The sequence below is a fragment of the Camelus dromedarius genome, chromosome 11, assembly GCF_036321535.1.
Source record: "Camelus dromedarius isolate mCamDro1 chromosome 11, mCamDro1.pat, whole genome shotgun sequence".
Lineage (NCBI taxonomy): Eukaryota > Metazoa > Chordata > Mammalia > Artiodactyla > Camelidae > Camelus > Camelus dromedarius.
In genome coordinates this window covers 66,613,853-66,638,223 of record NC_087446.1, presented here as the reverse complement: position 1 = coordinate 66,638,223, position 24,371 = coordinate 66,613,853, and the positions used below count along the sequence as shown (strand labels likewise).

At 43.9% G+C, this 24,371-nt stretch overlaps 1 long non-coding RNA gene across 1 annotated transcript in view; it reads left to right on the top strand.

Annotated features, from left to right (window-relative positions):
• Positions 1–772: 772 nt before the first annotated feature.
• LOC135322487 (uncharacterized) overlaps positions 773–24,371 on the top strand; it is a 41,576-nt gene continuing 17,977 nt past the window's right edge. Inside the window, exons 1-2 of the long non-coding RNA XR_010383061.1 lie at positions 773–1,121; positions 1,411–1,465. This is a non-coding gene — a long non-coding RNA (uncharacterized LOC135322487). The remainder of the gene's footprint in view (positions 1,122–1,410; positions 1,466–24,371) is intronic.

The window sequence follows — 24,371 nt, the reverse complement described above, 5'->3', positions numbered from 1 at the left end:
TAGGAAAAAACATCCAAGATACCCCTAAAGGGGATTTTGTTTTATAAGTTCAGAATTCCTAAAAATGTTTTTAACAGTCCTGGTTAGTTACTTTCAGGGTGAGGTTTTTTTTTTTTTTTTTTTTTGCAATTAATGTTGTAAGATTTGTACGTATATAAACCTGGCTGTGGTATTAGATGGAGGCTGGCAATCTGTCATTTCTTTTTCTTTTCTTTTCTTTTCTTTTTTTTTTTCTTTTTTTGAAAGTTCTATTCCCCATTCTAAGGTCGGGTTCTCAAAATAAAATTGCTAGTAAGTTTTCCCACAGGGACAACTATATGGCATGAAGTATTTGCCTCTACCAATCCTGCAAGTTTCTCTGTCACTGGAGAAAGCTGTTACCAGCCAGGAGGAGGGTCCCAATTTTGGAGTTGAAAGGTTCCTCATAAGAGTTTTACTTTTATCCTGAAAAATTCAGTAGAGGTAACCAAATTGAGGAAAACATTAGACCAGCCTCTTACCTAACCACTCAGTCCTGAACCCAGTCTTTCAACTTGGACCAACTCGGGACGTCTCCACTGGGTGAGTACTTTCCTGGTATGTTTCCACCAGCCCCACTTTGGACGTCTCCTCAAGTTGGGTGTTTCCTGTTATCTTTCAACCAGGCCCCACCCAGCATGTCTCCACTGGGTGGGTAATTTTCCCCCCAGTATCTTTCAACTGGAGGGCCAGGTACCTGGATACACTGCCAAATAAAACTCAGGATCATCAACCAATATGGGAGATCCTAGAACCAGAAGAGACTCACTCAAGTTCATCTGGACTCCCCGAGGAGGCAGACGGGCACAAAGGGCCACTGCTGGTACCAAGGCTCCGGTTCCTCGGAGAGTTCAGCTGGAGAGAAGTCTGCTCTGGGTCCTTTCATGGTTTCCAAAACTGTTGACTGAAATACATGTGCAGCCTAAAAGTTAAGAGTTATGATTTATTTGGCAGGAGGACTTGACCTGGGATGACAGCCTCTCAGATCTCTCTGAGGGACTGCTCAGAAGAGGTTGGGGAGGAACTAGGATATATAGGAGCTTTACAACAAAGACCGGGAAGTTGGAACAATAAAAGATTGCTTGTTATCTAAAGAAAGCCAGGTATGTCAAGTTCAAGAATTTAGTGCTTTTCTATGTATGGGAGGAAGCAAACATTTGGACTCACTGAATTCCTTTTTAGACAAACACCTAGCTATCTAGGGCTAATATCCTGTCCTTTCTTATTCTGAGTCTGCTCAGAGGGCACCGTTGTGAGTGGCTGCAGAGGCTGGGCTGCAGGCCTGTCCTTGCTGGGGTGTGTTGGCAGCCGCTGATGACTTGGTTTCAGCATTCTTTGTTTACTGACATGGTTGCAGTATTTTCATTCACATTGTAATAATTTCTTTCACAGACTGACTATGGATAATCTGCAACCTTGGAAAGCAACCGAGATGGAATTACTGCAGGTACCTTCTACTTTAATAAGCTGTGTGCAAACATAAACATGGAGGAAGGATACAAAAGGATTTGGTGGTGTAGGGAAGGCTTTCTGCACATTACAGGAGAAGGCAAGGCAGATTTCCTCTCCTTTGTGGGCAGGGACGTGATTCCACCTTTCTTTTCTTTAGTGGTTTCTGAGAACAATTTATGGTAATTAACCAACATTGACAAAAGTTGGAACACAATGCATTTAAGAGCTGGCCAGCTGGAAATTGTGTATTGGACAGGTGGATTTCATAGGCAAGTGGTCAGGTGGATGGGAGAGAGATGGAGCCCACGTCTGGGCCCAGATTCAGGTTTAAATCGCCATTTCCTCACCATAGGGCCTTGGAATAGTATGTAACCTCTCTTAACCTGTTGGTGATTCTGTGAAATGCGCATGATAATACTCTTTTGTTCCTGGGATTGTTGTAAGTTGTAAAGAGTATTAGAGCACACATGAAGCACTTAACACACTGGCACTTAGCAGTGTTCACTGTGTGCGGCCACCTCGCTTCGTGTGTGTCAGAGCCGTAAAGGCAGCATGTATCTGTTGAGGGCGCACTGGTGGCCCCTTGAATACGTTGTGAATTTGGTGATTTCTATTAATCCTTGTAACTCTGTGTGCCATGGGCAGTTATTTTCATGGACAGATGAGGAATCTCAGGGTAAAGAAGACTGTGTAATTTGCCCAAAGTCAGACCATAATTTTGGGTGCAGGTGCCTCGATTTGGCATGGGCCCCTGGGCCTTCTACCCTCTTCGTTAAGCACCAGAGCCAGATGTGGGGTCGACTGTCACCCAGCACAGAATATCCAGCAGGTAGCAAGACACACCTGGCCCTGTGCTCCTTGAGCAAAACTCCGGAGGGGAGGCAGTTACAAAAGTGATAAACATAAAAACAGATGACTGCAAACTGTGATCAGCTCTGAGAAGGAAAGGAACAGGCCTCGCAGTGCAGTGCTGGGATCTTTCTCGTCGGGGCTGCTCTGGGGGCGTTCATCTCAGCTAAACAAGCTCTGCTGCTGCACCAAGGCAGGAAGGCAGGGTGCTTGTGACCAGGTAGACTGGGCCTCATTGATCATTCTCATTCCCCATTAAGTGGCAGCTGTCACGGTCACTTACCTAGTAAACAGATGTTGGCCATAATCATCATGCATTTTGCTAGGTAGTTTTATTGGCCCCACCTTTGAGATGAGGTCATTGAAGCTGGGAAATTTGCTGCATGCCCGTGATCACCATGGAAATAACCCCGCTTGTCTTTCAACTTAGACTGGTGTGGCTGTCATGCCCCAGCCCTGTGAATGGCATCATGTAGCTTCTCCCAAGTGGCCCAAATGACTGACATTGATTTTCTTAATTCATAGGAAATGGTATGTGACAATAGGAGAAAAAGATAGTAAGAAATTTTTTGGAAAAATAGACAAAAAACCATTTCTTCCCCAGCTGGGGAAGCGTACCCTGTATCACTCACCCCACTCACTGCCTGGCACCTCCTCCCTTCTGACTCCGTGTTCAGAAGCCACTCTGAGCCTTTGAAGAACATTTTGCCTCATGACACTCTTGACTAGGACCTGCGACCTCTCTGTTCCTGGTTAACTCTCTCTTCAAAGCCATTTAAATTTTATGCAGGCTCATCTGCTCAGATGTAAGAATAGCCTCTTTAAAACGTCTTGATGCAGCTCCTTAATGAAGATCTTGAGAAGGAAACCTAGCCAAAAGCAGGGAAGTATGCACACAGTGACCGTAAACTCAGCACTTTGTGAAGTTCAGATTCAGATGGGTGGGAGACTCAGGAAAGACTTTTTTAAGGTAGCAAGGGTAAAGTGAAAGGACGCAGGCTGTGTGAGACTGAAACATCTCGGTCCCAACCAGCAAGGCACCTGCGTTCACGATGGTGTGTGGGGAGTGCAGAGTTCTCACAAAGAAAGAAGTGGTGGGATCGGAGGGAGGACAGTTAGGTTTTTACTGGGGAAGGAAAATGTGGGCTGAACATTTCCTGGTTGAACAAGAGGACTGTGACATGATGTGCTTGTATTTTGGAGAGAAGGGTTTTGTGGGGATAGGCCTAGGGAGAACTCTCTCTGGCTGGGGAGTCAGCACAACAGAGAACCACAGAGAACTGAGCAGACCCCAGGCCCCTGCTGGGGGAGGGGCTGCCCGCCAATTCGAGCCCTGGGGGCTGCTTCTGTCCCTTAGCTGGGACCTCAGAGCTCCCTTCAAAATCCAGTCCTGTTGATACAAAAAAAACATGGGGCATGGGAAGGGCTGTGCCCCAGGCTTTGGTTGAGCCCCTGGAATGTGCCCCGTCCGATGTGGGTCCTTGGTTTCATGCAGGAAAGAATTCAAAACCAAGCCACTGTTGAGTAAAGGTAGATTTATTCAGATAGATACATTGAAAGGCAAGAGAAACACCACGAGGTTTTGGGGTTTGATGCTCAGATTAAAAGTAGGTACTGGGATATCAAAATTGTAGAATAGATAAACAAGATTATACTGTACAGCACAGGGAAATTTACACAAAGTGTTATGGTAACTAACAGAGAAAAAGTGTGACAATGAGTGTTAATATGTGCATGTATGACTGAAAAATTGTGCTGAATACTGGAATTTGATACAACATTGTGAAATGATTATAAATCAATAAAAAATGTAAAAAAAAAAAAAGAATGTGAGGAAGTTTTCAAGGAATGGTTCCAGATATAAAACCCTTTCTGAGCATTTTCTCTATTTTGTGTGAAATGCATTTTTACTTGAAATTTGACTATAGTTGATCTTAATTCTTTCAAATATGGCAGGGTTTTTTATTTTTTTCAATTTCTTCTTTGTCTTTTTTTTTTGTTTTTTTTGAGCATGAAATCTGTTAGAACTATGGCTAAAGCGTAAACAAAGCGTTGCTGAATTTTAAGTGTCATCTGTTGGCTGTAATGCTTAGAAAACGTCTGTATTTTGAAATAAAAATCTTTAATGCTAACTAAAAAAAAAAGTAGGTACACACTCCACAGACAGAGTGTGGGCCTTTTCCAAAGAGGGAGAGGGAGGGGTGCCCGCAAGGTGGTGCTGTGTTGCTGGTTTTCATGGGCTTGGTGGTTTCATATGCTAATAAGTAGAAGGACCTGCCTAAGGGCAAGGGGTTGGAATTCCCAGGGAGTTGGCCATTTCCCACCATTTGACCTTTTTTGGCTAGCCTTGGGACTGCCATGATGCCTGGGGTTGTGTTATTCACCATGTTACTATTACAGTGGGTGTAAAATGATGCTCAAGTTCTGCTAGAAGTTAAATCTCTTCATCTTGAGCCTCAAGGCCTATTGGGGGTTGAATGCTTCACCATTTTGATGTTAATTACTGTGGCCTTCCTTGAATGGCTGTGCTCTGGCCCCTTCCATCCTGTCTCACTGTGGTGACACAGAGAGAGCAAAGGCCAGGCCCTGCTTGTGCTCCTGCATTTAACAGGGGGAGGGGTGGTGTGGGCTGAGGATGACTCTGAGTGGTGAGAAGGATGTTTCAGATTTTCCCACGTGGGACATGGGGACGTGCCAGCAGCCACCGCAGATTTATCTCACGGGCATTATCGCTTGTGTCACTCATCTTTTTCTATTTTTTTTTTAAGTATTTAATCGAAATTTAATATCAGATATCTTTCATAAAGAAATTTCTCTTTTCCTTTTCTTTGGGGCTCTTTTTGGGGGTTAGGCAATTAGGTGTATTTATCTGTTAGTGGAGGCCCTGGGGCTTGACCCCAGAACCCCGTACATGCTAAGCACTCGCTCTACCACTGAGCTCTACCACCACCTCATCATCTTTTTCTTTTTGCTTTAGCTGCCAAGAATCTTACAGCTGAATTTCTAGTCGGCCTTTAACACTTACCCTGACTTCATGGCATCCATTTTTATGACTTTACCTCCCCCTGGATTCATTTAAGTATTGAATCTCCTTTTTCTCTTCACTGTCACTTTTGTCTTTTTGTTGTTATGGTTGTTAAGCTGTGTTTAAAAAATTGTTTAAATTCTCTTTTAGCAGGAAGTTGAAAGTAAATATATATGTAAACAAATTTATCACACTTAAATGCTTTTATACATTCTAAGCTGTTTAGTAGTTACTTAAAAACCGAATGGAATATTAAAGGGAAAACATTTTAAAATCACTTTTTTAATTTTTTCTAAAGGTATAGCTGATTTACAATATGATATAAGTTTCAGGGTGTTAAATAGATGCACAATTTTTAATGTTATGCTCCTTTTATAGTTTTTGTAAAACATTGGCTATATTCCCTGTGTTGTAAGATACATCCCTGTAGTGTGTTTATGTTACATGGAGCAGTTTGTATAAGAAAGCTGGTTATCGCAGAGTCTGGGGCGTGGCTGTGTCTGACCCAGGTTCACGCTCACCCTGCCTGTCAGAGCACAGGCCCTCACTCCTGCCTGCAGGGCAGCAAGTGGAGGCAGGTCTCATCAGCGCTGGCACCACCCCCTGAGTGGCAGTGACAGCAGTGACTGTCTGTGGACATGCAAATTGTTGTTCCAGGAGCTTACATGCATTTCTGCATTTAATAATTAAAGCCCTCCTGTGAGGAATCGTTTTATGTTTTTAATGAATAATACATTTTATTTTGATTTTGATAGAATTCAAACCTCCGGAAAATTTATAGGAATAGTACAATAAACGCTTAGATACAGTTCACCTAAAAGGGCACAATTAGCCCTTTTGTGTCTGGCTTTTTTAGCATAAAGTTTGAAGGTTCATCCATGTTGTAGCCTGAATCAGTACTTTATTCTTTGGTTTGATAATATCCTTTTTCTTTTTGTTCGTTTTTGGTCTATTTAAACATATTTTAATTGAAGTCTAGTCAGTTTATAATGCTGCATCAGTTTCTTGTGTACAACACAACACTTCAGTTATATAGGAACATACCTGTATTCATTTTCACATTCTTTTTAAACATAATTTACTACAAGATACTAAATATATTTTCCTGTGCTATACAGTATAAATTTGCCGTTTATTCTATACATAGTCGGTATCTGCAAATCTTGAACTCCCAATTTATTCCTTCCCATACCCTCTCCCCTCTGATAACCATAGTTTGTTTTCTATGTCTCTGTGTCTGTTTCTGTTCTGTAGATAACTTTATCTTTTTGTTTGTTGGTTGTTTTATTTTTTTTTAGATTCCACATGTGAGCGATCTCATATGGTATTTTTCTTTCTCTTTCTGGCTTACTTCACTTAGAATTTCATTCTCCAAGTCCATTCATGCTGCTGCAAATGGCATTAATTTATTATTTTTTTATGGATGAATAGTAGTCTAATGTACAAATATACTACAAACTCTTTATCCAGTCATCTGTCAGTGGACATTTAGGTTATTTCCATGTCTTGCTATTGTAAATAGTGCTGCTCTGAACATTGGGGTGTAGGTGTCTTTTTGAATTAGGGTTACTTCTGGATATAAGCCCAGGAGTGGGATTTCTGGGTCATATGAGAGGTCAATTTTTTGTCTTTTGAGGAACATCTATAGTGTTTTCCACAATGGCTCCACCAAACTGCATTCTCACCACACTGTAGGAGCGTTCCCTATTCTCCACAGCCTCTCCAGCATTTATTGTTTGTGAACTTCTGAATGATGGCTATTCTGACTGGTGAGAGGTGATACTTGATTGCAGTTTTGATTTGCATTTCTCTGATAATGATATTGAGCATTTTTTCATGTGCCTATTGGCCATTTGTATGTTTTCATTGGAGAAATGTTTGTTTAGGTCTTCTGCCCATTTCTGGATTGAATTGTTTGTTTTTCTTTCTTATCAAGTGTAAAAGGTGTTTACATATTCTGGGAATTAGGCCCTTGTCAGTTTAATTCATTGCAAATATTTTCTTCCATTCCATAGGTTGTTTTTTTGTTTTGCTTACTGTTTCCTTTGCTGTTCAAAAGCTTGTAAGTTTAATTAGATCCCACTTATATATATTTGCTTGTATTTCTATTGCTTGAGTAGACTGCTCTAGGAGAACATTGCTGAGATGTATGTCAGATGATTTGCCTATCTTTTCGTCTAAGAGGTTTATAGCGTCTTGTCTACATATTTAAGTCTTTAAGCCATTTTGAACTTATTTTTGTGTATGCTGTGAGGGAGTAGTCTAACTTCATTGATTTACATGCAGCTGTCCAGTTTTCCCTACACCATTTGCTGAAGAGGCTATCTTTATTCTATTGCATATTCTCATCTCCTTTGTCAAAGATTCAAAGACCAAAACTTTGTGGGACTATGCTTGGTAATTTTGTTTATACATTCATTGATGGATGGATATTGTTTGTAACTTTTGGCTACTATGAATATTGATGTACAAGTTTTTTGTGAGAATATGTTTTCATTCTTTTGGCTGTAGAGTTGGCCCACCTTATGTGTAGTTTCCACTTCATGGATCCAGATGGCTGATTGTAAAGAGACTCGAACATCCTTGGATTATGGTATCCAAGGTGGGGGTTCCAGAAATCAACCCCCGAGGATACTGAGGGATGGCTCAATATGTAGGAGGGGAATTGCTGAGCCATATAACTCTAATCTTTTGAGGAAACACCAGACTTCTGCAAAGAAGCTGCACCATTGTCCCTTTCCAATGGCCACATATAAGGTATCTCTTCCTCCTGAACGACACTTGTTATTGTCCATGTTTGATTATAACCATCCTATTGGGTGTAAAATGAGGTCGCATTTTGATACTGATTTGGCTAGTGATGCTGAGCATCTTTTCATATGCTTATTGGACATTTGTGTATCTATTTAAATCCTTGGCAAATTTAAAAATTGGGTCGATTTTCTTTGTCTTGTTCAGTTGTAAGCATTTGTTATATATCCTGGATACTAGTCTCTTATTAGATATATGCTTTGCAAAATTTTTCTCCTATTCTGCAGATTGTCATTTCACTTTAGTTTTCTTAAACATTAAAACAATTTCTTTATAGGGGAGGTAATTAGATGTTTTGATTTATTTTATTTTTCTTGCTAAGCACGCACTCTATCCCTTAGAAACAAACTTCCCCTGTAATTTCACTTTCTTGATGATGTCCTTTGTAAGAAAAAGGTTTTAACTTTGATGAAGTCCAGTTTATCTGCCTTTATCTTCTGTCACTTCTGCTCTTGGTATTGTATCTAGGAAACCAAAACCTATCCTAGGACCACAAAGATTTATACTGTGTCTTCTTTTAGAAAGTTTATAGGTTTAGTTATTATGTTTCTGTCTGTGATCCATTTTGAATTAATTTTTATTTGTTATATACAATATGGGGGGTCCAGATTTCATATTCATTCTTTTGCCTGCAGATACCCAGCTGCCCTTGCACCATTTGTTGAATAGACTATTCTTTCAATGGAGTGTTGTTGGCACTCTCGTCGAAAACTGACTGTAAATGTAAGTTTTTCCCCTCTGGGTTTTATTGTGTCTCATTGACTTATTTATCCAAACTTATGCCAGCACTATACTGACTTGAGTACTATAGCTTTTTAGTAAACTTTAAACTGAGTCCTCCAACTTTGTTCTTCTTTTTCAAGATTGTTTTGTCTGTCCTGGTCCCCTTGCACTTCCATATGAATTTTGGTATCAGTTTTTCAATTTTTGAAAAGAATTCAGCTGGAATTTTGATAGCGATTCCACTGAATTTGTAGATCACTTTGGGGAGTCTTAACATTTTTAACAATATTGTCTACTATTCCATGAACATGGGATGCCTTCCATATATGTAAATCTTTTAAAGATTTCTTCGGTGATACTTCAAAATGTTCAATGTACAAATCTTGTAAATTTTTGTTAAATGTATCTCTCATTTTATTTTAATGCTGTTGTAAATGGAAAGGCTATGCTTCTTCAGGCGGACTATATATCAATTTGTTTATTTCTAGGATTCCTACACAACAAATACCCTAGGTTTAAATTTGCTACATAAATCTATCCACATCTCTTCCCAACCCTGTGTTATAAGAAACCAAGACCCAAGTTAGGCTACATGAACACCTATGTGGAAGTGAGAAATGAGAAATGAGACCCTTGGGTGGGGCTTTGTGTAGATGATACTGACAGCTTATTCAGGATGGCTTTATCTTAATTTCTTTTAAACAACTCTTTCGGTGTATTTAGTCAGATACATTAAGAACATGCCCTTTTGATGTGCAGAGGAGCTAAGATTATCATTTTCAAATAATTTCTAGTGAGAGTGTTGTACTTGAAACCCAATTTGCATCAATCTTTGAAGATTTATGTTTCAGGAGCTTTGACTAAACTACACATGTTTATTCAATAATGACAACTAAATGCTCAAGCAACATGTAAGAGTTTGAGCAAACTGCCCCCGCCCCATAGTGCTGGTTGGCTGCAGCTGTAAATGGAGTCAGCGCTTACCTCTCCCTGTACGCTTGTGCTGATCTGCTCAAAGGGTTTCATCCAACAGTTTGTCTGTAGTCTGTTGGACAAAGCCATAAAACGTTGATTTAAGTTTGCTGGAATGGAATATATTCCTATTAATATTAAGTAAGCACATATTGAGCGCTTACTGTATGGTGGAATTGTCCCTCAGCCTCACATGAATATTATTTCTCTTAAAACCTCACATATTTCCTTGTTATTCTCACTTTACAGATAAGGAGACTGAGAATTAGGTCTTCTCTCTTTTGGGGGGAGCTCATTATCAATGACTGGAAGTTGTGAGGAAAAAGATATTGATTCATTCTGAAAAAACATTTTTTTGAGAGTCAGCAATGAAGAGGGTGACCACTGAAGAAGGTGATCATTGTTCGAGTGAGATGAGCCCCAGGTTGTACGGAGTCAGCATCCTTGTCTTGGACACGGCCAGTGTAGAGCTGCGTTGTGGGTGAGGTGTCGTGGCCGTGCAGGGAATGAGGATGCCGGGCCATTGGGCTGTTCTCAGGCCCAGTGGGGCTTTCTCTTAAGGGCAGTGGACCGTCATTGACAGATTTTAAATAGGGGAGTAGGGTGCTCTCATAGATCACTTTTGTATTGTAGAATGCTGGGAAACATTTAGAAGGCTCGGCAGGAGGTGATGTGATGAGTCAGAGTAGGGTGGCTGCGAGGTGTAGCAGTGTTCAATTTTCAAGTGGTTTTCAGTCCCATGTTTGTGGCTTAGTAGCCGTTTCACTTTGGATGATGCACTCAAGGAAGTGAAACAATTTATCTAATCAATTAAAGCAGTGACGTACCGACTTCCCAGGACTGCTGTGGAGATCCAGTGAGATAACGTGTTCACAGTGTGCAGCATGGACCCCAGCACAAAGTCAGTGCTGAGTGAGTTCCAGTGAGTACCTGGTAGGTCAGGTGTGGGTGGTGGGGCTCGGTGACTGAGGAAATCTGGGCCCTGAAGGATGGGTCCAGTCACATCTGTGAGTGATGGGCCTGAGCTGGGAGAGGCAGAGAGACCTTGCCCCCCAACCAGTGGCCCTGGGCAGGACGGCTATGGGAGGAGATCCGTGAAGTCAGCTCTTTGCAGGTGGAGTTGGAGGTGCCCATGAGACATCTAAGTGCAATGTCACGAGCTCAAAGAGGAGGTCTGGGCTCAGGCTGTGCATTTTCCTATAATCTCAGTCCCTGAGGACGCCGAGGTATTGATCACTGAACGTGAAGACATACTTTACAGGACAAGTGAATAGTAGTATCATCTCTGTCATGAAAGCTCACGTCTCTTTATTCATCACCTACTTTCCTAATTGGGTACTTACAGGGCGGTTCTTCACCGCCCTCCCCTGGGCTCTGGCTCCACATTAAAGAGCTGGTGGGCCTCCCTCTTTTCCAGAAGAAGACACATTTAGCTGGTAGCCTTCTGTACCTTGCCAGACGTTGAATTTCAGTTTGTTGTTTTAATTCTATTTTCTGTTGGCCATCTCCTGACAGGAGAGAAGTTCTACCTCATGGTCATGTTTCAATTAGCTGTTACTGAGAATTGCTGCTCTGATCCATTATGTATGTATTTTATTAACTTTGTAGAGTATTTCTCATTTTTCTGTCTTTGCCCTTTAATTTTGTATGCCATTTCAAGGTTCTATCCTATTTGGGGCCTTATTTTTTTTAATTAAACAGTATCTGTTAGTTAAGAAAAGAAAAGCAAAGAAAAAATGCACATGATACCTAAATTTAGAAAATATCTAGTGTGTTTCCTGTCTCGGCAATGGAGTGATATAGAAACTCGTTAAAACCTTCATTACATAAGTTCCTTAAAATGCTGATTAAGAAATAAAACCTTCCTTCCTCATCTTTCCAGCTGCACAGCTAATTGCCAAGAAAGTGAGGGGAAATACTCAGAATCCAAGACAAACAAGAAAGGGATTCTGGGAAGTAAGCGAGCATTAGAAGCGCTTGGGGGGCCGTTTGGCTCCTGAGCTGGGTTTCAAATGCCCTGACAGGAGGGCAGGAGTTGAGCCCCAAGCCTCTCACAATGGGAGTTGAGTGGCTGATCTTATGTAAGGCCAAGCAGATCCTGAGAAGCCTGGTTTACTAAAGGGTGAACTAAGAAAAAAAAATTCCTCAAGGCAAGAAAGTAAGGAAAGTCAATTTTGTTGGGAGAGGGGAAAAATAACAAATCCAAAGTAGGGATATAATTTAAAGCTGTTCTGGCATGAGAGTGACCACAAACTCCTGGCAGAAAAACACAGCTACTCCTGGAATGAGAAATTGTGTTTTGAATGGATCAGTGAACAGCCATTCCGAAAAAGGCCTCCAGAGTCTTGTGGATCAAGATACTGGACCGCAAACACCTCTCTTCCAAGGTCTCATTCAAATAACCAGAAAGGTTTTAAAGGAAAGAAGCCATAATCATAGTTCTATTTATTGACATTACTGTATGCTAGGAATTCAGAGGTGACTATGGAGTCACCTCTTTTATGGACCTCACTTTCTGTTTGGGGAGACAAACTGACATAGTTGGGGAGCTTGGTGGAGGGAGTTGTTAGTCTGTTGCAATTAGCTAGGAAAGGAGATTAAGAAATCAGTGAAGAGTGGGTGAACTTTTTAGCTGAGGAGAGTCTTGTTCAGTTGGCTTTTAATTGCACGCTCGATGAGTTTTCACTGGAGGGAACAGATCTTATGGAGGATGGACTTAGCTCAAGCCTCTTTAGAATGGACAAGTGAACCTGGACAAAGACAGTCAAATCTGTGCAGACATTGAAGTTCACTTGAATGAGCTCCATCCCTGAGCCAAAAATAGGACAAATATTCAGCACTCCTTGAGGACAGAGGAGTGGTTTTTAAGGTTCTCCAAGAATGAATCCCAGGGAACTCTGATGGCCAGTTGTCAAACTGTGACTTTGTTCTTTGGACGGTGTACCCACCAAGTGTATTGGAATTTTATAGGTTTCCATTTCTCTTTAATTCATGTCAGGTGATGAGGACGTGGTCACAAGCATTTGACACCTTGTCGAGGTGACTTTGGGTACCTGCCTAGAAGCGCAGGCACAGCTGAGGATGCATCATACGTCTTGCCGCCCTTCCCGTTCCCTGGCTCCGTGATCACGGCAGAGTGGTTCCTTGTTGACCTGTCCGTCTCCTCTGTGACATCATAACCCATGAAAAGACTGGAGCATATTAACTTGGCTTTGTTAAAGTCAAAGGAACAGATCTAATATGGAGTCAGATTTGTTCTTTCCTACTTCAGTAGTACCATGGAGAAGGCACTTTGGGCAGCTTTTTATAGGGTCCTGGAGGCTTTCTCTCTCAGCCTCTGGGCGCCTCTATAACAAACTCTTCATAGATATCTGGCTTGCTGGAAATCACTCCGACTCTTTTGCCCTGAAAATGTGTTCTGTTTATAACTTATCCCTACACCTTGGAAAAAACTCAATAAAAACTCAGTGGGTTTTACACAAACCAAGGGCAGGGGTGAGGGATAGCATATTACAATTTTATAAAATTAATAATAATAATAATAATAATAATAATAATAATAATAATAATAATAATAATAATAATAATTAATAATAATAATAATGGAATACTTAAAACAGCACTGGGCACATAGGAGAGAGTCAATAAATGGTTCCTGGCTTAAATCAAAAGTGATGGTTCAGTGATTCCATGGCTGCTGTATTTGCTGTGCTAGTTACTCCTTTGCTCCATTACAATTTTTTTACTGAAAAAGAAATACATGCATGTGGTTAAAAAAATTCAAACAGAGCACAAAAATACACAAGTGAAAGAAGTTTTCCCTCATCCTCTCTTCTTTCAGCCCTCCCTGGAGATGCCACTGTTTATTATCCTTTGTTTGCTTTTCCAGATAGGCTATGCACATTCCCACCTATGTATGTAAATTCCTTTAAAGTTTTAGTTATATTTACCTTAAAGTGATGTAAATACTGAAGTGGCTTCTTCCCCGGTAACAGAAAAGAACAAATCTGTCTCCATATTAGATGTATTCCTTTGATTTTAACCCTGTGCTCTGCCACCTAGGCTTCATCTTGCTTGTATAAAAATGTTGCCTAGAGCCTGAAATATACAGGAGAGCCTATTCTGAAGGCTCTGCTCTTTAAGGATATTTAACACTTTTTCATTCATAAAAAGATTACAAGTTGCAGAATAGAAAATAACGTTTGTTTTGCTGGAGGTTTACAGAGATTTGACCCAGGCAGATAGCTGCAAGAACAAAGGATTCTAAAAACAAAGAATTCCTACACCAAGAAGTTTGCTACAACTAAGCACGTAGGAAAGGAGCCTGAACTCTGACTTGGGGAGATGGTTTTCCAGGACATTAGTTTGCCATCTAGGTCTACAGAAACTTGCTATTCCATGCCCCAACACCTGGTCTCCGAACTTATTGGCCTGTCCTAAACTGAGGAGAATGAATTTGGACTCGGTAACTCTCCTATCTACCTAGCAAGCTGGGCACTGGAACTGAGGACAGCTTTCCCACACCCAGGGAACTGCTGTGAGCCCTTGATGGTTCCACTAGGGTGGGGTGTGGTTTACCCAGGAGGGATAGGGACTATGCACCAACACTGAGGCAGTCTGCTTTGTCTGGGGCTCTGATCTACCTCCCGCTCCCCACCAGCCCAACAACTGGGACAGTGGAGCCAAGGCAGAGATCGTGCCTGCCTGTTTCCCAGCGTGTAAAAGCTGAATATGTACTCTTCCCAAGGTAGTTCTGAGCGACAACACCTTCGGGCGCTTGGTTCCCATAGCAACAGAAAACCCAGCTCTGTGTGGGGGCAACGGGTGTGATCCCTGTAGGGGTTCTGCAGAGGCCTTGGCTGGAGGGCTGGACCAGGGAGGTAAAACTTGAGCTGCGGGCCTTGAAGTGTTAGAGAAGGTTACAGAGGCAGGACTGCCTCCTCCTTTGTGGTGCCCCCAGAGGTAAAGATTTTTCTCCCCATCTCCGCTACTCCTCTCCCCTCTCCAGATCCCTCCCTTCTCTCTGCAACTCCTGTCCATCTGTTTCACTCCACTTTCCCCTCCTCTCCTCCTTCTCCCATCTTATCCCTCCATTGCTGCCCCAGCTTTTCTCGCAGAACAAAGAGGATCCCTGGTCCTCCTGCGCATGCGAAGTCGGTGCACGCTGGACCGCCGGGTTGGAAGCACCAGCTCCAAGCCGGGGATCGGCCCCAAAGGCTTCTCAACTCTGTCTCCCTGTAGGCTTTGGCTCCTTCCAGAAGCCTGGGCCTCTTGCTGTGGAAGTGCAATTTGGGCTCTCCCGGGAAAGGGGTCAGGCAGCTGCGGGAGGGCGGTCTGCGTGTCACAGCACGCGAGGGCGTGAGTCAGCGTGTGTTCAGCTGAATTCCTTGGACCAGGCACCTCTGACCGCACCACCTGCCCCGGCGCCCCGGCCACAGCTGTCCAGGGCCAGGTGTGCACCTGCCGCCTCTCGCCCCAGCCGGGCTCCCCTCAGTCCGCTGCTGGCGTCCCCTTCCCCTCTCCCGCTCGTGAGTCCTCTCCTCCCGGGCTTCCTCTCCTCAGCTGCCGGCCCGTCCCTGCCCCTGGGAGGGCTGTGTCCCGGGCAGGCGGGGTCTGTGGACCCAAACGGGGGCGGGCGGCTGGGGCTGGAGCTGGCCTCCGAGCGGGGCTGCAGCCCGCGTCCACACACCGCCACTTTCCCTGCCCCGCGACCCTGGGGCTCCCCTCCTCTCCCTTTCCCGCTCCCTGAGGACAAGCTCAGCAGCGTGGGTGCTGCTCCCGGGCTGAGAGTCTCCAGCTGTAAAGCCCAGCTTCTCCTGGTGGAGTCAGGAAAAGGGAGCGCCAGTGCTGAGCGAGCTTCCTTCTCCTCCCTCAGTGTTTCTGCCCCAGGTAAGTACCTTGAACACTTTCAGTTTTTATGATGGCGGTGCTTGTTAATGACACGTGTTTTTATAGTGAGAGGGATTACAGTGTTGAAAGCAGGGCTTTGTTCAGTTAGAAATGAACTGAAGGCATGAGGCTGTGACATCCTCCTTCCTTCCCTCTCCCAGAGTGAAACATGTGACCGCTGATTTTAGGAATACAGTTACAGTCCCTAAGTAGTCCAGCCCAGCTAGTATGTGTTAACAGGAACAGCACCACCAGAGGCGTTGAAGACCTAGGGACATTGCAGTCCTAAAGAGCTCCTGGCACAGTTTGGTTTGTTTTGGTTTTTTCTTTTTCTTAAATTGTGGGGCAGACTAGTTGTATAGAGTGAAAAATAATTGTCAAGAAATATTTTTTCATATAACAGCTTTATTGTGATATTCTTCACACACTGTGAAGTCCATCCTTTTAAATGGTACAATTCAGCAGCGTTTAGCATATTCACAGTGGTGCAACCATTATTATTCCAGAACGTTTTCATCACTTCAGAAAGAACAGTGGAAATGAATGACCTAACTACCCTTCCCCAGTGGTGGTTCTAAAGAAGTTTCTTGGCTGTTCCTGACCCTAAATTATCTTGTTACATTCTATGAAATATCTGGTTGGTATTCTAATCAGAATTGCATTGAAACTGTCTATCAAAACAGGAAGAATTAATGTCTTTATGGCTTAAACTTCTTCTACGCATGAATAAATCTGGGATCCTATCTTTTCATCTGTCCAGAGCCTGGCCCATGGGAAGTCCTCACTAATTTTGGGGCTTGTGAATGATGAGATTCTATACATCGTTAGTTGCAACTGTTGCCTTTCACAGGAGAGAAAAGTAACCTCAGTGAAGCCAAGTAACTCTCTGATGGTGAGAAAGATTTCAGTCAGTGCTGGAGTGATCCAGTGGACTTGGTGCTTGCAACCAGAATTCTCCACCACCTACTGCTAAGGGGATTAGAGTTTTCTTCTATTTTTTTCTTAATGGCGTTGCTTTTATTTTTACTTATTTTTTAAATTATTTTCATTGAAGTGTAGTCAATTTTCAATGTTGGTTTCAGGTGTACAACAGAGATTCAGTTATAAACATATTCATATGTATATACATATGTTTTAGATTGTTCTTAGTACAACTCATTACAAGAAATTGAATATAGTTCCCTGTGCTATATAGTAGGTCCTTGTCATTTATTTTATATTTATTAATGTGTATCTGTTAATCCCCCCTTTCCTGCCTGCTAAACACAGTTTGCTTTCTATGTACATGAATCCATTTCTGGCAGCACCGTTTTTCCTAGTAATATATGCTGGTTGGCTGCTTTCAGTTTCAGTAATTCCATCTTATCTGTGGGCGTTTTTCTTCTGGTGGGCCTCTATGTGTTTTGCACACGTGGTAATAGAGATCTGTATTTGGGAGAACTCCAGGCCTAGTGTCGTCCCTGGTATGGAGCGCCCACTGAGCTGATGCTTGAACTGGGAAAAAAGCATATTAAATGTTGGAATTTCCACTATGGTTGAGAATTCCAGGTTTCTATAATCTGTTTAGCCCACCTTAATATTGGCTGCACCCATACTGGGTAATTTGGTGGAAATTCATGGTATTGTGTTGTAGATACAAGGACGTGTATGCTTCTTCTCTTTCCTTTTTCTAACACATATTCTCCTGGGCCTCCCAGATCCTCCCCCAGAAGTGCCGAGGGAAGGTTTGGTGCTATGCTGAGGCAATATCTGTTAATAAGGCCCTTTCCTCATCTCTTCTGAGCCTCCATTTCCTTCTCTGCACAATTAGGGTTTAGACTAGATAAGTCCTTTTCAGTTTCTTTTTAAGCCATGTTTCCTTTGAGAAACAAAAATTGCAAATCTCTCCTCCCATCCCAACACTTTAGATTTTGATAAGTCCTCCAAGGAGTGACATAGCTCTTTGTGGAAAATTGATGTGATTGTGATTCCAGGTGTCATAGAAAAGACTCTTCAGTGATTTATTGCAAGGAGAAAGCAGGAAAGGGTCAGTATGTCACACTTTCTAGTGTGAGCACTGGAGTAGGTGCTTGGGTTTAAATACGGTGACTGACGTGGCCTCTCTCTAATCTTGCACAATGTGATAAACCTCTCTCCCTCAGTTTCCTAATGTGTCAAGTTGGGGTGATAATATTTTAAGGCTTTTGTGAAACATTATACACATAAACCATTTGTGTCTCGGTAGAAACAAGACCTGCTAAGGAGTCAGGGATTTCTTCGAAAAAAAAAAATCTTGTCCATAGCAATCTGTCTGTGTGTATTTTGAAGTTTCTGGGGAGTGAGGGTTGAGTCTAAAGTCCATCATGGGACAGGTGGCCCATGGGTCTGTGTGCCTCAGATTGCCCCCCCTCCCCAGTCCTCTTCCTCTCAGTCCAGGATGAAGTTCCCTAGTATATTTACACAAAGGCCTTGTGGAAATGGCTTTTCATTTTATTGTTTCACCAAGAAAGGCTGCCATCATGATCTCTGTGGTCAGTTTTTGGTGACCTGAAGGCTATGCAACTGGGGGTTTCTATTTAATAAAAAGAAAAAAAAATTACGAATACAAAATAAGACCTAGGGTGGTGACAGGGGCTGTTGGAAGTGGGGAACATTAGCTTTGTTAGTTTCAGGTGCAATGTCCTCTGGCCACGAGGACACATCCTCGTGCTCTTAAGTTGGAGGGACAAGTGGGTTCAGTTTGAAATTTAACTGAGTGTATCTCATGGGCTGGGCATTGTTCTATTTGTACTGTGTGTTCCTTATTTGAGACTGTGAGCTCATTTAACCTCAATAGCCTCTTTAAAAAATTAGACTTTTTATTTTAAGATGTAATGTAGATTCCCATGTAGTCGTAAGAGATTATATGGAGAGGGCCTATGGTCTTTTGCCCAATTTTCCTTAATGGTTCCACCTTGCAAAGTTGGGATACAATTCATTACTGACTCATTAACCCTTTGAGGTTTGTGTTATTGCCCTCATTTCTATTCATGATTAACCTGGGTCTTAGAGAAGCACACAGGCATGCCCAGGTCACCCACATGGTTAATGTAGAGTCAGGTGGAATGTGGGCTTGGAATTTCCAGGCAGTACCATTATGATGGTCTGTGGCAGGCAGCAGCATTCACTTTGCTTGTTTATTCATTCATTCAACAAACTTTTATTGACTAACCTCAGTGGGTCAGATGCTTTCATAGGGTTATCTGATTCTTCAGCAGTACTGATAATCAGGTAATATTTTCTTTTTTAATCTGAGAAAATTAGCTCTGCAAAGTTATAAACCCCCCAAAGGAAATATAGTTCATAAAGGAGGGATAGTAAATTTGTACAGTTCCCATTTTTTATGCAGGTGGTACCCTAGGCATTTTACATTTTACATATCCATAATCCAGATATATCCTTGTAAGGCAAGGATTTTTTTTTAATTGAAGTATACTCAAGTTTACAATGTTGTGTCAATTGCAAGGTGTTTTTTGAATTTTGAATTAAAAAATTTTTTTTGAGGAGAGTAATTAGATTTATTTATTTGTTTCATATTTTTAAAATGAGGTACTGGGGATTGAACCCAGGACCTTGTACTTGCTAAGCACGTGCTCACCACTGAACTGTACCCTCCTCCCCAAGGCAAGTTTTCTTATCCATTATTCTGCAACTTAGGAGTTCAAATAAATTGGAGTTGAAATCCAGATGTTTTGATCCCACTGTGGTTCTTTTGTTTATATTCTGCTGAAGCGGGTTTGGGAAAGCAGTTCCTTTGTTCATTTCTTTATTCAGCAGTTTTGAGGACTGACTATGCATAAGGGTCTGGCTAGGTGCTTGGTACAGTAAACAATAAGTGATCCTTCTCTGCAGGGCCCGGAAGCCTAGACCAAAAGCTGGGTAATGTGATCCGAGCTACGGTAGCCATGTGCAGACTCTGAGGACAAACTGTACCCCCAGCTTTGCTTGGACTTCCCTTGCCTTCTGGCTGGTACACACCAGGTCACCGCAACCCAGAGGGGCCCGCAGCCAGCAGCACAGTATGTACTTCGATCTGCTCTCCCCTCTCTGCAGGGCCTGCAACACGAGCATCCCTGACTACGTTCAGAGTGCTGAGGACTACAAGACTCTCCCCGTGGTGGTCCAAGCCGTTGGGATCATCTCAGAGGAGAATTTCTTTTGCATTTATAAGCAAATCTCCTTGGTGAGCCGGATCATCCCCTGCGGCTCCCAGTGGGCACTCTGTATCTACTATAGGCACCACTATGCGCCCGAGAATGGGTGGAGCGAACTCCAGACCAACCGCAAGGTCGTGGGCCTTGTCACCATTGCGGACTGCCTCTTGGCCAAGGCCTTCGATAAGCTCCACATGCAGAGGAGCTGTATGGCACCACGCTTAATGACTCTCAGCTCTTTGTCTTTGTGCTGCATGGGGAGGTAGCCGAGCAGACACTCACCGACGTGGCGTTCAATCTACAAGGACTGCAGTGTGGTGAAGAGGATCGAGGGCTTCACTGAGTCACTCTTCATCTCGCTCAAGTCTAAGTGGCTGGATGGGGCCCCCGACAACTCTGGGGACAAGATCCCGCTCCTCTGCATCCTGTTTGAGAAGGAGGACTTCATGGGACTGGACACAGACTGAAGGTAATTTACCTGGCGGCCCGCCCGCCCTGGTCCTGTGCCAGGTTGCTTCCCTACATCCAGAAAGGGATCAACAAGGAAGAGGGCTGTCTAGTAGCCAAGGGTGGAGGGAGGTGCAGCAAGCCGGTTTACAGACATTTAAAAGTGTATCCGCCTTTGTTTCAGAGAGATCCTTTTAGGGTTAGTGTGGACACTGCCTCCCACTTTTCAGACAGGAATCCTGGTGGGACACTTGGAGTTGCTGTCCAATAGATTAGCCAGAGCCTCTGATGCTAGGAGCTCTGGGGAGGAGGCTGGTCTGAGCTGAGAGGTGCTGTAGGTCAAATGCACATCAGATGCTGAGACTTGTCTAGGAAAAAGAATGTAAACTATCTTGTTACTTTCTATATTGATTACATGTCAAAATGATAGTATTTTACATACAGTAGAATAAGTAAGATCTGTTCTTAAAATCAGTTTCTAGTATTTGTTTTTGTTTGTTTGTTTAGTTCTTTGTTTACTTTTTAAATGTGGCAACTGGGAAACTTTCTTTACATGGATCTCATTTCATTACTGATGGGCAGCGTGTCCTGGGATAGTCTCATCCCTTTGATTATAGATGAGATGCTGAATCCCAAGATGCAGAATGAGGCTCCGGTTGAGGTGGGGGTGGAGCCTGTGTCTCCTGACTCCTAGGCTCAGCACCTGCACGGCTCAGGCCCTCTCTTCATGCCTGACAGTCACCATGCCAGGTTAAGACATCAGAAACACCGCCAGGGACTTCCGAAAGAACTCCTTAAGCAGGAAAAGGCTTGTCACGGAGTTTGGGACAGAGCAGGGAAAGGTTCATATTCACTTTGTCACTGTGATTATGTCAAAGGCCTCAATTTGCCTCGAAAGTGCAGACGAGCTCTTCTGGGCTGCCTACTCCCCACCTTCTGCTCTGTTTCCCCGTGTGTCCAACATGCTGTCCCTCGGGCAGGAGAGGTTGAGATGCCTTTGCAGAGAGGTGGCCCCCTTTGCTGCGGAGAGTGAGGGAATCTGTGTCTCCCAGGCCTACGGCCTTGGGCCTTGAGTCTGGAGAGCGCTCATGGCGGTCTCACAGGTGACGGTCAGAGCTCCTAGAATGTGCAGCTGGGTCCGCTGTGGAGGCGGTGATCTGTGATTCTTGAACTTACTTAAGATCAGATCCTAATTTCTGGTTGTTGGTCAGTTGGAGGAGAAGGTGCTAGAGAATTGATAAAAAGAAAGTCCAGAACAGCCCTGTGAGTGAGAGGCACAGGGGACCCGAGTCCCACCTGCGTGTGTTCCCTGGCGAACTCTGGATGAATTTTCATTTCCTCCCCGGAGATTCTTCTATGGCTTAAGGAAGGGGCAATTAATGTCGTGGCCATGATCTGTACTTGTCCTCACAGGGTCCTGTGATCTACATGTCCGCACTCACCTTCTGCTCCTTGGAGATGAGGTGGCAGGTTTAGGAGCCTGGGCACTGCTGAAGGCACAGCTGCCAGCACCGGGCTTCTCCCAGACTGGATCCGTTCACCTCAACTGTCACCTCCTGCTGAGCCCCCAGGTTTTAGTCCAGGTAGGTGCATCGGTGCAACGTAACCAGGGACCAACTTCTCCCCCTGGACAGACTGTTGGGTGAGCAGTGGAAGCCTGGAGCCATGCCCCAGCCCCGTGGCCATTGCCTCCTCTATTGTCATAGGAGGCACTGGTGACATTTTTGCTCAGCAACTGCTTGGCTCTGAGTCTGTAGACCCACCAGAGAATGCCAGCTTGTTTTTGCCTTTTCAAGTCTTTCCTTGGGATTTCGCAGAGTAGTTGGATGTGTGCTTAGCCCATAGTGTTTGACACTGTCACCATTGTTTACCCAGAACCTCATGTACCAGGCATGGTTCTCAGCATCAAAATACAGCAGCGCATTAAAACCTCCCTCCTGGTGGGTCTGTCTGTTGTGGTACAAAAAGCACCCAGCCAGCATCAGAACGTCAGTGAGATAAAGCAGCCTGTGAGCTCGGGTGAAGCACGTTCTTCTCCAGTCACTTTTACTCCATTGTTCCTTTTACAATTCTACAGTCATTAATTTATAAAACAATGCTTTGGCGCAGGAGCAGAGCCTAATCCTCTCCTGCTACTCTTGGTGGGAGTGAGTAAAACTGTCCAGCCTGAAATGTGACCACAATTTGTAGCTCAAAAGCTGTCTAAACGCATGTAGGTGGAGTTTTGGTTTGGGGCTCTGACCACTTTGGTGTCCCCCGGCAGTACTGCTCCACACAGGCCCCTGCCTTCCCTGGAGCAGGAGGTGAGAATGGGTCTCACTGTCCCTGCATCCCTGGCCTCACACACTCACGTAAATTCTTGTACAGGCTGTCAAATTCAGTTTTGTTCTTGTGTGTTTCTAATTTTCGCTTGTTCCTCTTTTCCTTTTTCTTTTTCCCTTTTTCTCTTGTACTGGCCTTTGAGTATGTTGTTGCGTCTGAAAAGGTGGGCTGTGCACACCCTGCATTGGAAATAGCTGGATGGCCCTCCGTGCAGTCTCCATCACTTTAAAAGGCAAAAACTTAACAGCTGCCTTGATCCATGTTTTATCTTAGTCATCTTTTTATTTTCTTATTTTTGGAATGTTTGCTTTGTTATCACATCACCCACTGGTGTTTGATACCTGTTAAAATCCTTGCTTTGAGGAACCTGTTTGGTCCTCCTTATATTTGGTGACAAATGCGCCCTTATTAAATTTGTTTGATTGTTTTCAAGAAGTGAGATACGAATTGATTTAGGCGGCTGCTGAGGGATTATTTTCATGGTGTATTTAAACTTGTAAAGTCAAAGTCTGCAGCATCTTGCTCAATTCCTGCTTTTCCACAAACGTGCTCGGCACGCGGTTCCTGGCTGTCACTCTGTGACGTGCGTGATGGTGCTGCCTGGCCAGCGGTCACTGGTGAGGAAGTGGCCGGCTCATGGGTGAGCAGCTGTTGGAGGAAGCAGTCACCGTTTTTGTTTTTTATTTTGCATTCAACTTCCCAGTGCCATTTACTTTACTTTGCCTTCATAAAGGGGCAGAAGCGGGTCTAAAACCCATGCCACTCTTTTGTTCCCTTTACGTGGCTGTTTTTTCTGAGTATCAGGGCAACATTGCCTTCTCCTAAGTAGCTGGCTCACCTGGATCTGGTGGACACAGGGTCCGCTAAAGGGGACCGTGGCTTCCTCTCTGCTTCAGCCAGTTGGCATGCAGAGCCAGGTCTGTGGTTTGGCTCAGCAGCCATGCAGTCCTCCCTACACAGGACTTTACTTTTAACACATGTTTTCAGTAAGTAGCTGACTCTGTGTCTGTTGCAGCTGACGTCCACCACTGACGGCCGTGTCGTTAGTTTGCCGAGTGAGTCTCCAACACCTAAGTCAGCCGTGTAGGAAGAAGCTTTGACCGACCTAGGACCTTGGATTTTTACCCCCACTCTGGTTCATCTCACCTGGGGGAAGTGTTTGGCCACCACCGTCATGCTGGCCATGAGGCCTTGTTCTCCTTTCATGCTCTGGTCCAAATGTCGACACTTCACCCTTCACTGACTTGGTCTCGCTTGAGACAGGCCAGGCTTTCTGAAAGAGTCCATCAAATTCTCGGGGGGAAGAGAACAGATGTAAGTGTCACAAGTAGAAAGAGTCTAGGCTGTCCGGGTTGGCAAATGCAGGCTTGGATCTGTGATGGCTGGGCTGTGCCCTGGACACAGGCCTTTCCCGTGGCTCCTGAGAGCCCAGGGTTCAGAGTGAGAACAGCCTTGCCTGGGTTCCTCCATCCTCATCTGCTCACTGGCAAGTGTGTCTGCTAATTAGAAGCTTCCACAGACCTCGGGCCCTTCAAAGTTCAGACCACGGGAGAACCTTGAGTCCCTTCTCCAGGGCCTCCTTTGTGAGAATCCAGTGCCTACTGAGGTGACCCGTGCCAGGAGATGCCTCCCCATCCAGGGAGCACCCTTCAGAAGATTGTGACTCACTGCACCATGCTATGAGCTTGTGG